A 13,610-nucleotide genomic window follows, 5' to 3' on the forward strand; every position below is an offset into this window, starting at 1 on the left:
CTCTACTGTCATGACATGTCATCTTATGTATTATCAGCTGTCACCGGACAGAAAACGTTCCCTCTAAAGCCAGAAGAGAAAGAAAAGGAATACATACATCATCAGATAGCTCTTAAAATATGTGGTTATCCCAACTGGGTCTTCATTGAATCAGCAAAGCTAGACAGGAAAGAAGGTGAGACACCAACTTGGAAGAAACAGAATGACAAACGAAACAACATTTTTATCCCTTATGTAGCAGGTTTATCCAAGAAACACAGGAGAATTTTCTCCAAGCAGCCCAAGAAGTGCAGTCGTTTTCTTTCCAAGCTCCTTAGACTACTATTCCAACAAGCCTGAAAGCCTATAATTGGTATGATCATCTTAGTTTTCCAACACTTTTTGTAATTAGCTTTTTGAAGGACAGTCCAAAGCTCATCTTTGGGTGTTGGGTGCCTTTCATTTTGTTCTTTGGACCAAAAGAGTGGAAGGTCACTGGATTGGTTCTCCAGCTTCATGTCAAAGTATCCTTAGGCAAGATACTGAACTCTGCGCTGCTCCATTGTAGTGTGAACATGTCAATGAATGTTGGGTATACAAGGTATAGAAAAAACATGCTTGAATGATCATGTGTGGTTTGTTAAATGAGGGTTGCAGTGAAAAGTGCGTTCAAGAGTCAGAGTGGAAAGCTGCTAAATAAGTACCAGTCCATTTATCAAGACAACCCTATACTGCTTCAGTAATCTTGTGGGAAGGCCGATCCATGACTTATAGTGTTGTATTGTATGTTTTTCTATCCAAATGTGCTTTTACTGCATTGACAACATATTTGGGATCATTTTCATGCTGAAAAGGTTGAATTGTTGCCAATTAGATGCTTCCAGATGGTATTGTATGGTGGATTAAAAAAAACGACTTTTGTGTGTTCATAGCTCATAGCTTTTTTCATCCCCTTATCCATTTTTAAGGACACACTGCACACCATAGTGGCATATGCCAAATTTCAGGTTTTTCCCTTTGGGCATCACTATGTTGATGCAAAAACAGCATTTTATGTTGGTCGAACTGTGGTGTCGTTGGCATTTTTCTGAGCCTAAAGAAATGGGGAAAAAGACTTCTTCTTTGTGACAGTGCCTTAAGATGCAACTTAAAACTGTGTTATGTTGAGTTGTATGTTATATTTAGATACAACTGGTTCATTTCTTGAGTTAGGACTCAACAAACAAACAAAAAAAGCTCCTTAAATGATCAAGTAAAAGCACTGGGCAGAAATTCATGTTCAATGTTCAAAGACAAACTGGAAAACTATTGCTCAAGAGCACTTTAAAAAAATTAAAGTCTGGATCCTTGGAAGCAAAATATTAAGAAATGAGAAGTGGCTCAAGACTTTTTGCCAGGACGTGCTGTGTGGCAGGAGGATGTAGGACCCACATGCAGGACTTGGAGACTGAATGATAAACTAAAGGCAGCAGCTTTATTGCTGGAGAAAAACCTTAACATGAAATACAGGGAAGTAAACTAGAAACTCAAAACATGAAGCTTAAACTAGAAAACTGGGAAACTAGAAAACAAAACCAGGAAACAGTGAGCTTGAACATTATCAGAAACACTGAGGAAAAACACAGCACGAAGCAGGTACAACACGACACAGAGCAAGGAAAACACAGGGCTTAAATACGCTGAGAGATAAGGATGGAATGGGACACAGGAAGAGAGCACAGCTGGGAGTAATCAGACCTAACAAGACAAGGGAAGCAAAACTGGAAACGCTGACATGAGACATGGACTTTCAAAGTAAAACAGGAAACACGACAGGCACAGATTTGACACCGAACTAAACCTACGCTAAACACGAGGGCACAAGAACAAAACCTAAAACTAAACTCTTAACCAGAATTAAACTGAAACATAGGACAATAATAATAATCAAAACAGCACAACTAGAGAATCAGAATATAAATCATATCACAGAATAATACCAAAATACAAGAAACTAAAAATGCTCAGTCAAAATGACCCAGAACAGAACTGTGCCACTTTTGCTTATACGTTTACACTATGTTACAATATGTGTCTAAAATCTGGGCAATCCATCACCTTATGTACATTTTTAAAGAAATGAAATACAAAAAAGAAATGTATGTGGAGCATTTTAATATGGCCTCACAGCTGATAACAAATAAGCTGACATGTCATGACAGTAGAGCTATGCAAATAACTTCATCACAGAGACACAATTATCACTTCAAATTTTGCAATACATCTTTGCCTTTCAGTCCCTCCACTTTCCTTTACCTTTGCCATTTGCTGGAATCCCAAATAAACAGCCCACCAGCCTCTGGCACGTTTATTTAATCCCTTTCTTTGTTATTAATTTTTGCATTTGAACTGCAAATAAAATTCAAGGCAATAAATTCTATGTTTTAATAAAGTCAATGAGTAATTCTGTTAATCAATCTAAAACAATTGTTATTATAAGTTTATTATAACTAAGCAGCCTTGCGTGACCTGGACATTCACATAATAACATTCTATAATAACAGTTTTAACACAGAAGCCTTTCCAGGCATTCATACTTTCTTCTAAGTCCTGTCGTTCTACTCGTTATACTTGCCTCTTCCAGAACCTCGTGCATATAATACATCACCAGCATACATGAACTGCCCCTACACATCAGGAATTCAGCAACCAAACATGCAACACCCATACATGTTAAGCACCTGAAGGTTCTCATCTAGGTCACATATTTTCATGTTGTCTAGCACCCACCTTCTATCAGGCTAAATTTAACCATTTGGAGCACTTAGTCCATATAACACCTATGGATGTGCACCGATGTATAACACCTAAGAAAAGCACAACATTTGAATTTTCAGTTATATACTATGGTGTCATCATGTTGCCTAACAACCATTTAACAACAGACGAAAATCACAGACCAAACAACTAAAAATAAAGCATGGGTATATACCATGTAAAACATTCGAACATTCTTTTCATAGGATGTCTTTATTGGCTTACTGCACATGTAGAGATCAGGTCAATGTGCAAGTGGGACATAAGGTAGCCACAAATCAGATAGATAGAGAGATAGAGAGATAGAGAGATAGAGAGATAGATAGATAGATAGATAGATAGATAGATAGATAGATAGATAGATAGATAGATAGATAGATAGATAGATAGATAGATAGATAGATAGATAGATAGATAGATAGATAGATAGATAGATAGATAGATAGATAGATAGATAGATAGATAGATAGATAGATAGATAGATAGATAGATAGATAGATAGATAGATAGATAGATAGATAGATAGATAGATAGATAGATAGATAGATAGATAGATAGATAGATAGATAGATAGATAGATAGATAGATAGATAGATAGGACCTAAAGTCTTATTTGTGTTTACATTTTGGTAAATAAATTTACGTGGATAATCCTGCTGGTTGGTTGATAAAACAATACGCTTTCATGGCTCTCAGATCAATTAACGTCAGTGACAAAGCTAAAACCTGGATCTAGCATAAATTAGTCTGTTATTTTGGAGGCCACAAAGAGTGCATGCACTATGAACATCAGTTAGCAGTGCTTTAAAATGCAAAGCGAAAGCTCACATAGCTGCCCGAAATCTGTTTTCATTGTTGCTTGGTTCATGCCTGAAATGTGATAAGGAAGACTGGTATGAAGAGGTCATAAGGGCTTTGGAGTTAGTGAGCAAACAATTAGGTAATTAGTGACCTTGTTTTCTTTTGACCCTGACAGAGGTGTTAGCTATCTATAATAACCATGGTGAGAAGTGAACTGCAAGCTTTACAAAAAGGGCAGACATAATAATACAGATAGGTAACATATTTTTCTGCTTCAATGCCTCAACAGACCTTTGGCATCGAGGCAGTGCTAATAAGGTGACAGGGATAGGTTGCATCAAGGTAGCACATGAAGAAGTTCTGCCAGCTTTGCAACGTAAGACTGTTTTTGCACATAACACACAGGAGAAAATATATAATTTCCCTGTCGGCTTTTCAATAACACCTTTGCATCAAGGTCTCGGTTAATAAGTCTCTGTCAGGAAAAGCACAACTCGCATAATTGTGTGAAAGCATACATATTTAAATAGACTGCAGCTTAAAAGTATTTCCATTATCGAGTAACTTTGTTTTGTTATTCTACTTGATATATTTTGTCATAATCCTTTACTGTGTCTGTTTCCTTCTATTTTCAGTATGACAAATGTTAAACTATGTGTTAGGAAAGCTCAATAAATGGCATTTGCATTTGCCATTTTCAAATGGCATTCCTCGCTGGTCTGTGTGAAACTTGACTTTTCTATATAAGTATGTTTGAGCACCTGTGTAGACTCTCAGGCTGTTTCTCTGGGGGTTGCCATGACTGCAGAGCCTTAATTATTGCAGATTGCTTTAAGATGCTCTGAAATATCAGAGCTACAAAGAGGCAGCAGTGTGAGAATATCACTCTTAGATAGTATATACAACAAGCTTCATTTCATTGACTCCAGCACTGATGAGACTGTGTTCTTATCACTAAGAGTGATGGAGTCTTTGTGTTTCAAAGTCTGGAGAAGCGGGAGTTGTACTACTCTTTAAACCCATTAGAGGGCAGTATAAACCCAGCTGAGTCTCTCAAAAATGAAAAACCACAGATAATATTTTCTTGTTTTTCAGTTTTGATATAAGGAATTAATTAATGTTATACAGAAAATAACAGCGATGAGATTAAATATTCCTGTGAGGTTTACAAAGCATAATCTTTTTAGTGTTGTTGATCATGTCAGCTCCAGGACTGATTGCTTTTGTGTTTTGATTGTTAATTGCATCTTTCCTAGTGATTTCTATTCTTTACGTACCCACACTTACACTGTAGTTGTGCTATGGTCAGTATTCATTATAGAGTGTTTTTAAAAGACAAATAAGGGTCACAATTAGAATGATTGCAACAATTACTGGCTCAACTATCGAGTAGATTCATAAAAAATACTATTTTGATAACTGATAACAGTTTTTTTATATTAACAAGGCTCTTGGAGATTGAACTTCTGGATTTTGTGTGTAGAAAAGGCTTGTTGTAACATTCACTCCTTGTTAAGGGAAAGATGGAGAATGCACGCGTGGGTTTCATAAAGGCTGACTAGATCACCAATGGACAGGTGCTGACTTGGCTTACATCTGGAGCTAAAGATGTTGAAAGGTTACCCAGCAATATGTGTAAATCTGCAGAAAAAGAAGAGGCAGACAACATGCCAGCCTCTAGCCCATATCGTTGCCCATGCAGAGACTTTTCTTCAGGCCAAATAGCTGCTCGGTTTAATCTGACTGGCTTCACAACAATGATAGTGACTGAGTGAGGGCATGGCTGGTATCAGAAGTGGATGTGAACTGACATCCTCATACACTCAGCCCACCAGACTGTTGCCTTCAGAATGTCTCATTTAGCAGTAGAGCAGAAATACAGATAGAAATGCTCAGAAAGATTAATGTCAGTGCGCTGGTTCAGCGTCAAGATTTTGAATCAGCCAAAATATGTTTTTTGGCCTAATTTGAATGTGTGTCTATCTGCAACTTTTACTAACAAATAATATGCATAATCATTTGTGAGTATCGTATGTAATGACACCTTTATGTTTGCTCTGGAAAATCTCATGTTTGGGATCATTTATCTGATTTCAAACCCTTTTTTCTGGAAGTTCTTGCTTTGCCATTCAAGAGTCATTTGTTGAAAATGTAGTGAGGTTTTTTTTTTACCACTGGGTCATCCAATTAATTGCACTGGAGGCTATGCTTCTGTTGCTTCTGCTCTTTTCAAACCGAAAACACACTTTCCTCCAATTAAATCCCATGGGAATAGAAATAACCATGGGTGAAGAGTTTCATTTAATTATTGCACTTCAACTTGACTTGGGCTATCTATTTATAGGGCCTTTCTCAATGTACCTATTACATTTACATGAAGAGCTGCACTGAAACTGGAACTGAACGGGAACCTTTTGCAAACATGTGTTGACTGTGTTTTCAAAAGAAAAACAACCTCATGTTTTTATTCAGTCGTTCGCTTTTAACAATCATTATTTCCCATAAGCCCTAGACATCTGCCATCTAAAGATCACAACTACACATGAGAGGCAAGTCAGGAAAGGAAAGGCATGGTTCACTGCTAGTTCAACCATTTCTAAAACCACAGTAGCACAGAGAGGACAGGGAGGAGCAAATATTTTCGAGGGTTGCTGGACCCCAGAGATTAAAACTAAGAGGCTAAAAGTTGGAGAGTTTTGGTGAGGTGGGGGTGGATGAAACTAAGATCAAATGAAGCCATGTACATTTGCCTATCACATGGGCCATAGATTTTTTTTTTTTCATAAAAAAGTAATCATTGTTAAAGTCAATCGTTTCCATTTTTAGCTCATCTGGACAAAGATTCGACCTAAAACACTTTTTAAAAGTGTTGTAAATATGTTAGTTTCATTTTATGATCATTTTGAAGTAAAAAGAAGTAAATGAAAAGATCTGTTTCTGTTATTTAGCCGAGACTCACTAATAAAAACAAGAGGTTAAGAAAAATGTAACCAGCTTCACCTGAAATACTGAGACAGTAACTGTGAAATTGCCTCAGGAGAAGGAGCGTTTGTTCAGAAAATGGCCTCCACAGGGAGAATTTTAAGTATGTAGGAATCTAGTGAGCTCCCATGAGAACTCAGTTGGACCCATAGGATTAAAGGCCATTGAAGGATTGGTGAATAGTGGGCAGTCATTACTGTCCAGCTGCTCTCCCTCTGATGCTGTTCTGCTCCAGGACCTGAATGCAGCTAATACAGTGCAGCTGCTGGCAACTGTAACACATTACAACATAGTGAACCTTTAAGTGTAAACGCTTACATGCATCTATAACCCCATAAGATATGCAGCTAAAGGTACACTGAATTCCCTTCTATCAGAAAACATGGTAGAAATCGAAGCAAAAATTACATTTACTAGACTTCTTTGTAGTTGTCCATGCATTCTCACATGGACACATTTAATTACACAAAAAAACAGATGTCTGCAGACATACACCTACAGGCTTTACACACATAGCCATGAATAAGCAGGCTTGTATTGAAGCGCAGATACGAGTGGATGAAAGTGAATATACACATGGAATTGGAGGAGCTGTGCAACACTGTTTATTAACCTATGAAGACACGTTTTTCACATTTTACATTATAAATGTAATTCAGTTCGTTTTGGTTTCATGTCACAATTATATAAGATCCCTGCCCACGCCTTCTCATCACAAATTATGCTCAGGGCTCCTTTTACTTGATACTGATTGGTCTGTAGACAAAACCTGAATTTGCCATTTTGTTGTTCTTCGCCTTGTCATCTATTGGCATTTGACTACATGCTACTTTGTGTACTGTTTGTATGATGCAGTATAATAAACTTATCCGTAGTTACGTGTCCATGGTCTGGAGAGATTTAAGACCTATCATTGTGGTTTGGAACGTGAATGCTTGCTTGCTGCCAAAGCAGTTCATGCTGCAGCTACTTTTCCTCATCTGTGCACTCTTTGCCCAGACTTGCCAAAGTCAGCCTAAGGACATTTCCAAAAAAGAAACACCCTCAAAAAGAATAGATAAACTATTTTTTTTACTTTTTAAGTTTTACTTATTTTTTATGAACACCCAGTCCCTCATAAAATCATCTCAATCAGAATAACTAAATCTGTATCAATAGAATGACATCTGGCAGATGCTCCAGCACAAACCTAACCCTGAATTGGACTGGTGGAAGAAAATCTGTGTATTTTTCATATCATGGTAATAAAATGTAAAAGTGTCTGTTCATTGTCATACAGTCTGGCTGGCAAATGTCACAGTCCAGTATAATAATAACCTGCATTAGATTTTCTTGCTGTGACTCTTGCAGTGATGCTTTTCAGACCGATTAGTAATACTGAGTCCGACTCATTAAAAATCTGAACACAATGTACAGGGGGCATAGGGGGTGCAGGAGATTCTGGGACTGTACTTGCTTGAGGCTTTTTTGTCTGGTGTTTTTAAGCATGTTGTCTTCCAACATGCTTGAAAGACAAGCATGTTGGTTAGAAATTAGCAGTAGGTGTGGATACACAGCTACATTTATACTTCTGTGAAAGAACAGAGTGTTGTGATTTTGTTACATTTATCTGTGGAAGTAAAATTACAGAAGCTAACAAGTCATTATACCCTTGAAAGGCTAAAAATTGTCATGATAATGTCGTGAGCTATTAACGTATTTTTCTTCTGTGTTTACAGCTGTTAGTTGCAGGTAGCAGTCTCGCTTTACCTTGGAAACAGAAGACAAACACACCAGAAAATAACATGGTAACCTCATGGAGTTTGAAAATACTACAAGTGAAACTTTGTGTTGATTTGATGCAGGTAAAATGATCCACTGGTAAATGGCAAGAGGTTTTAACACCCTAGGGCAGAATTTGATTGTTGTTATTGATTGCTGTTCGATTCAGAGCCACCACTGGGTGGAAACTGCAGTGTACGGAGGGGGAAGGGCAAAAGAGGTGAATGAATCCAAGTGATAGTCCCAAACACATGAAAGTTACAGAAAAATACAGATATATTAGAAAGGAATGAGGTTAGATGTAGAGGGAAAAACATCATATTTCTTCTTTTGTTTTGTGCTTCAGGATCATTTTACCTGCCCAATTTATAAGGCAGATTTTCGATCTAGCGAAGCTAACCTGAATACCACAAATGGGTTACTGACCCAAATGCTAAATTTATATTTAATCTGAAAAAAAAATCTTCAAACCAGGATAGTGAACAAAATATGTTGTCTTCACAGGCAGTGAGAGCAGTGTTGGGAAGGTTACTTTTTAAATGTATTCCACTACAGATTACAGATTACATGCCCCAAAATGTATTTTGTAACATATTCTGTTAAGTTACTCAATGAGAGTAACGTATTCTGAATACTTTGGATTACTTAATATATTATCATGCTTTTTACAACTACATGAATGTACTATTGCTGTGATTTATTACTATTACTGAAGGTCCGCGGCTCCGAACCGTAAAGGGACCTCTGACTAATACGGCGGGGTCCCTGTCGGCTTGTAGCTGAAAAATAGCTTTACTTTGTTGTGTGGGTCAACTTTGAGACAGAGAGAGGCGTTGAAAGGCTGCTCCAACGGAACTTATTGTTTCGGAGGAAAACACGAACACAGTCGAGTCTTAATAGCTTACTTACAACTGGGCTCGTCAGGCACTCTTCTTGGCTGCAGTGGTTATTATTATATTTACATGCTTACGGTTCTCCACAGGGAGAGCACGTCACCCTGTAACCATGGCAACCGTAACACTGCCGCCTGGAACAACAGAGCGTAGCTGTCAAACAAAACCCAAACAGTCCTGACCCGCCACAATATGAAACAGGAAAGTACCGCAGTGTAATCCATTTATTTCAACAAAGTAACTGTATTCTAAATACCACCTTTTTAAACGGTAACTGTAACGGAATACAGTTACTCATATTTTGTATTTTAAATACGTAACGGCGGTACATGTATTCCGTTACTCCCCAACACTGAGTGAGAGGGATATGTTAGTTTCCAATAGGCACTGTGTGGCACAAGTGGGGTCCTGGAAATGTGTTAAGTGAGCAGCAAATGGATTTTAGCACATACTACAAATGTATCAAGTTGCTGTAATTGGTAATAATGAATATGATATGAATTCCTTTGTGTAAAAAGGTAACAATTAATTTGCAAGTAATTCATTATCACTTTTATGTCCTAAATTAAAAGTATGGACATTAATTTAAATACTTAAGTAAACTACAGAGGTTCTAGAGTGGAGTTTATTTAAGATAAAGTCATTGTGTTTTTCAATAAGTTGTCTGTCCAGATATCAGATAATCCATCTCATTGTCATGATTGTCCACTGATAATACCAGTGAAGACAAGTGTAGGCAAAATATCTTTAAGCTCTGCCTTGTGCCACTCTACAGCTGAAATATTATATTTAGTTTTATCTTTTAAAAAAAAAACATTATTGAGGGGAAAGACACACAGCAAAGGGTCACAGGCTGGACTCTGACACTCTGACCATGTGGCATGTGGCCACCTGCTTTTTCTAAGCTTTTCATGAACTTTAACATTTAACATGCTATACAGGCCTGTATAGTTTGAGCTGTAGCTCTTTGCTCTTGGGTTTTATCTGCAGTTTCTCTGAGCATTTGCTGGAGTGCCCAGTCCTGGGAGGACTATGGTCACACTTGCTGATTAATCAGTTGATCAAATCCATTTTATTAGCAGCCCTGTCTGCTGTTTACCCTCTTAATTCCTATGCAAGCAGGAAGGGTGGACATAGGTTTTCATGTAACTGAATAGAGTCCCGTTGAAGGACACAATCTACCCAGTGTATCCTGGCATCTCATCCCATGGACATGGCTCACATGGAAGGCATCCGAGAATGATGCCCAAACCACCTCCGTTTGCTCAGCCAGACTCAGTGTCTCCCGCCTCCCTTGGAATGGCGTACGACTTCTGTCAGAGGTGAGAGGACATCCCAGTCTGCCAAGCAGACCTCTCAGTCTTTTTCTCTGCTATCTGATTCCAATTCAGGTCTAATGTTACAATTAAGACAAACAGCCATCAGCCTGTTACCTAAGGTCTCCTAGTGCCAAGTACACTTAAACACTTGTTGTTATTGACAAGCTGCAGACAGGCCATTGTTCCCATAGTTCCCAGCGTCCCACCCGAGGATACAGCTGGCCACTTGTAGATTTGAATGCTTTAATATAAAACACTGCTTTGAACGCTAAACATCCAAAGCAATGTTATACTTTTATGCTAAATGATTTAAATTATAGTTAATCTCTATTATACTGCACACTGCAGCACTCTACTATAACGTTCTGGTTTCAGTTAGCCAACTTCTAGTGTTTGTGGGATTGACGTTCAGCCACTTTCCAGCAAGCCTTGGTTGCATGGACATAGAAAACACTATGTGTAAAGTAAAAGTGGGCTGCATTTGTCAAAATACATTGAATATCTTTTATTAGTTGTTTTTTTAAAATCCATCTTTATATGTAAAAATAAACGAATAAAAAAATAAAAGTGTCCAATAATAAGTTTTCAGTTATTCACTGCCTACACAGAAAGGTCTTGTCGGTGGGATCCTAGATTGTGTTTAAGTCAATGTAGGACTGCTTTATATTTATGGAAACCGCCATCTTTTTGACTGCAAAACAAGCTATGCTATATGGAACAATGTTATTAGCAAAACCTTTCTGTGACAAACTCAGCAAGAGTAAACATGCAAGCTCTATGCATGTGGAGGTGTGCATTTGACATTTCCAGAGCTCCATTAAACTTTCTTTAGGATTTTTTTTAATTTTCTCGTGGATATTAAAGGACCAATATTACAAGAAGTAAAGTTCCAGTTTGACAAATTGCATTATGGGTCATCAGGGATAAGAGATGATTCTAAACTGGGTTTGTTTTTTCCACGACGCTGCACAGTGAAAATGAAAATGCATCACTCATGAGGTAATGAGTCTGGTATAAATCAGCTGAGCAGTTCTGATATAATCACAGCAATCTGTTTATCATCCACATTAATTTTAAAATGAGCATTGTTCCTCACTGCCATGCATTATGTTGGAGGTCACTCCACTGACTTCATTATACATTCCTACGGTGTAACTGCACGATGATGCAAACAAGTGTTGTATTCTTCATTTAGTTCTGATAAAGAGCTTTGTAGGCTCCACATTTTTTTATCATAAGTGGGGACTTTCATCTGCAGTCATAACTCTGAGTCTTGTATAAATTGGATTTACCTGATTATTTTTTTCTCCTTGTTAACTTTCCAGCCTATCGTTCTTTTATCTCTGTGTTAAGGGAAAACTGCTATGTTTATTTTTAATTATTTAAAATAACACGGACATAGAAGACATAGAAAAGGACAAAAGTGCTGTAGAAAAAAGGCAAACATGACATTGTACAGCAGTTCTACTATGTGTGACTGTTTTTTTAAATTGTATTTAATCAGAGAGTAAAATTCTTCAGATTAGGAATCTCTGTTGAAATGGTGTTCTGGGTCAATATTGACATATAGGTTTTGCAAACCATAATGTTAATCTTTAATATCTTTGGGAATTTTTATGTTATTAATTAGAAAAAAGTAGCGCATTAGGGATAACTAAACTTGTAACTTTGTATCATTTTAAGAGTAATAATCATTTATTATTCAAAACAACACAAAGAAAGTTTAATAGTCAAATAAGTAGTTAGTCTCATTTTTGTGTGTTGACAATTTTCCCAAAGATTTGTTTAATACAATATGTGTTGCCATTAAGACGTTTTCAAATTATCAGACAAAAAGGGATATTTTTGAGCCAAAATGGCCAATAGACTGGAATTTTAATATCATATATAACTATTACTTTTCTACTTCTTTTGAGCACTTGAATCATTTTCCTCAATCATCTGTCTCACCCAAAGATACAACGAGACTAAGGGAGCCAGAGGTCCAACCACCAAGCTTCTGATTAGCAGAACTATCCTAGTCATAGTGTAACAAATCCTCAAAATAATAAGTAGACATATGTGAGGCATATACAGGTTAATAAAAGCTACCATACTACCTACGTGTGTGTGTGTGTGTGTGTGTGTGTGTGTGTGTGTGTGTGTGTGTGTGTGTGTGTGTGTGTGTGTGTGTGTGTGTGTGTGTGTGTGTGTGTGTACCCAGTCTTGCTTGCAATGTTTGCAAAGGTAATTTAGTCCATTGCTATTTTTAGTAGCTAGTCAGGGGATGACTATGAACTTTGATTCTGTCTTGGACTTATTACCACATATAACTGCAACAATAATATTTGCATTTCCAACACCTACACTAACAATTCGTTAGATGGTGCATGACGCTTGATAATCATCAGCTTGAGCTAATGATTATCAAGCTCCATTTTTGTCTGCAAGCAGAGTTACACCATAGCAAGTTCAGTCGAATGACCTTTATTTACAATTAACTCAATTTATAGCTATTTATATATTTGAAGTTGTCTTGTTTGTTGAAGAGGTTTGGCAACAGGCACAATGAATATTTCTAATCTTGCTAATTTCTTTCTTTCTTTCTTTTTTACATAAATAGCTGGATTAGGCCTACAACAGTTTATTGGGTGATATTAGCAATTTGCTTAACCAATATCTATCAGCATTTATATGTGTCTGAAAAAAATTGACTCATTTATATCAGAACATCATGAAATATTGGCATTGCTTTCTGTCTTAAAAATCAGTTTGTCTCTAATTTAGATGTAAATGATCTTTGCTTCCATTCAAAGATTAAACTCATGAGTATTAGTAAAAAGCACACTGAATTTTATCATGGCAGTGTTTGGAAATGTTTCATTTTGCACACAATTATGAGCAAACAGGCATTCATTTAGCCAGCTGTATGCAGTGAATCAACAAAACCCCAAAACGTGTTGGCATTTGTTATATTCCATAAATGTATGCAAATTTAATTCATTTTGCAATTTTTACAATGCTAACAACAAGATAATTCAGCATTTTATGTCACAGCTTATTGAATACCGATAATTTTCTGCTTAAACCAAATGCAAAA

This window comes from Astatotilapia calliptera, chromosome 2 (genome assembly GCF_964374335.1).
Source record: "Astatotilapia calliptera chromosome 2, fAstCal68.1, whole genome shotgun sequence".
Taxonomy (NCBI): domain Eukaryota; kingdom Metazoa; phylum Chordata; class Actinopteri; order Cichliformes; family Cichlidae; genus Astatotilapia; species Astatotilapia calliptera.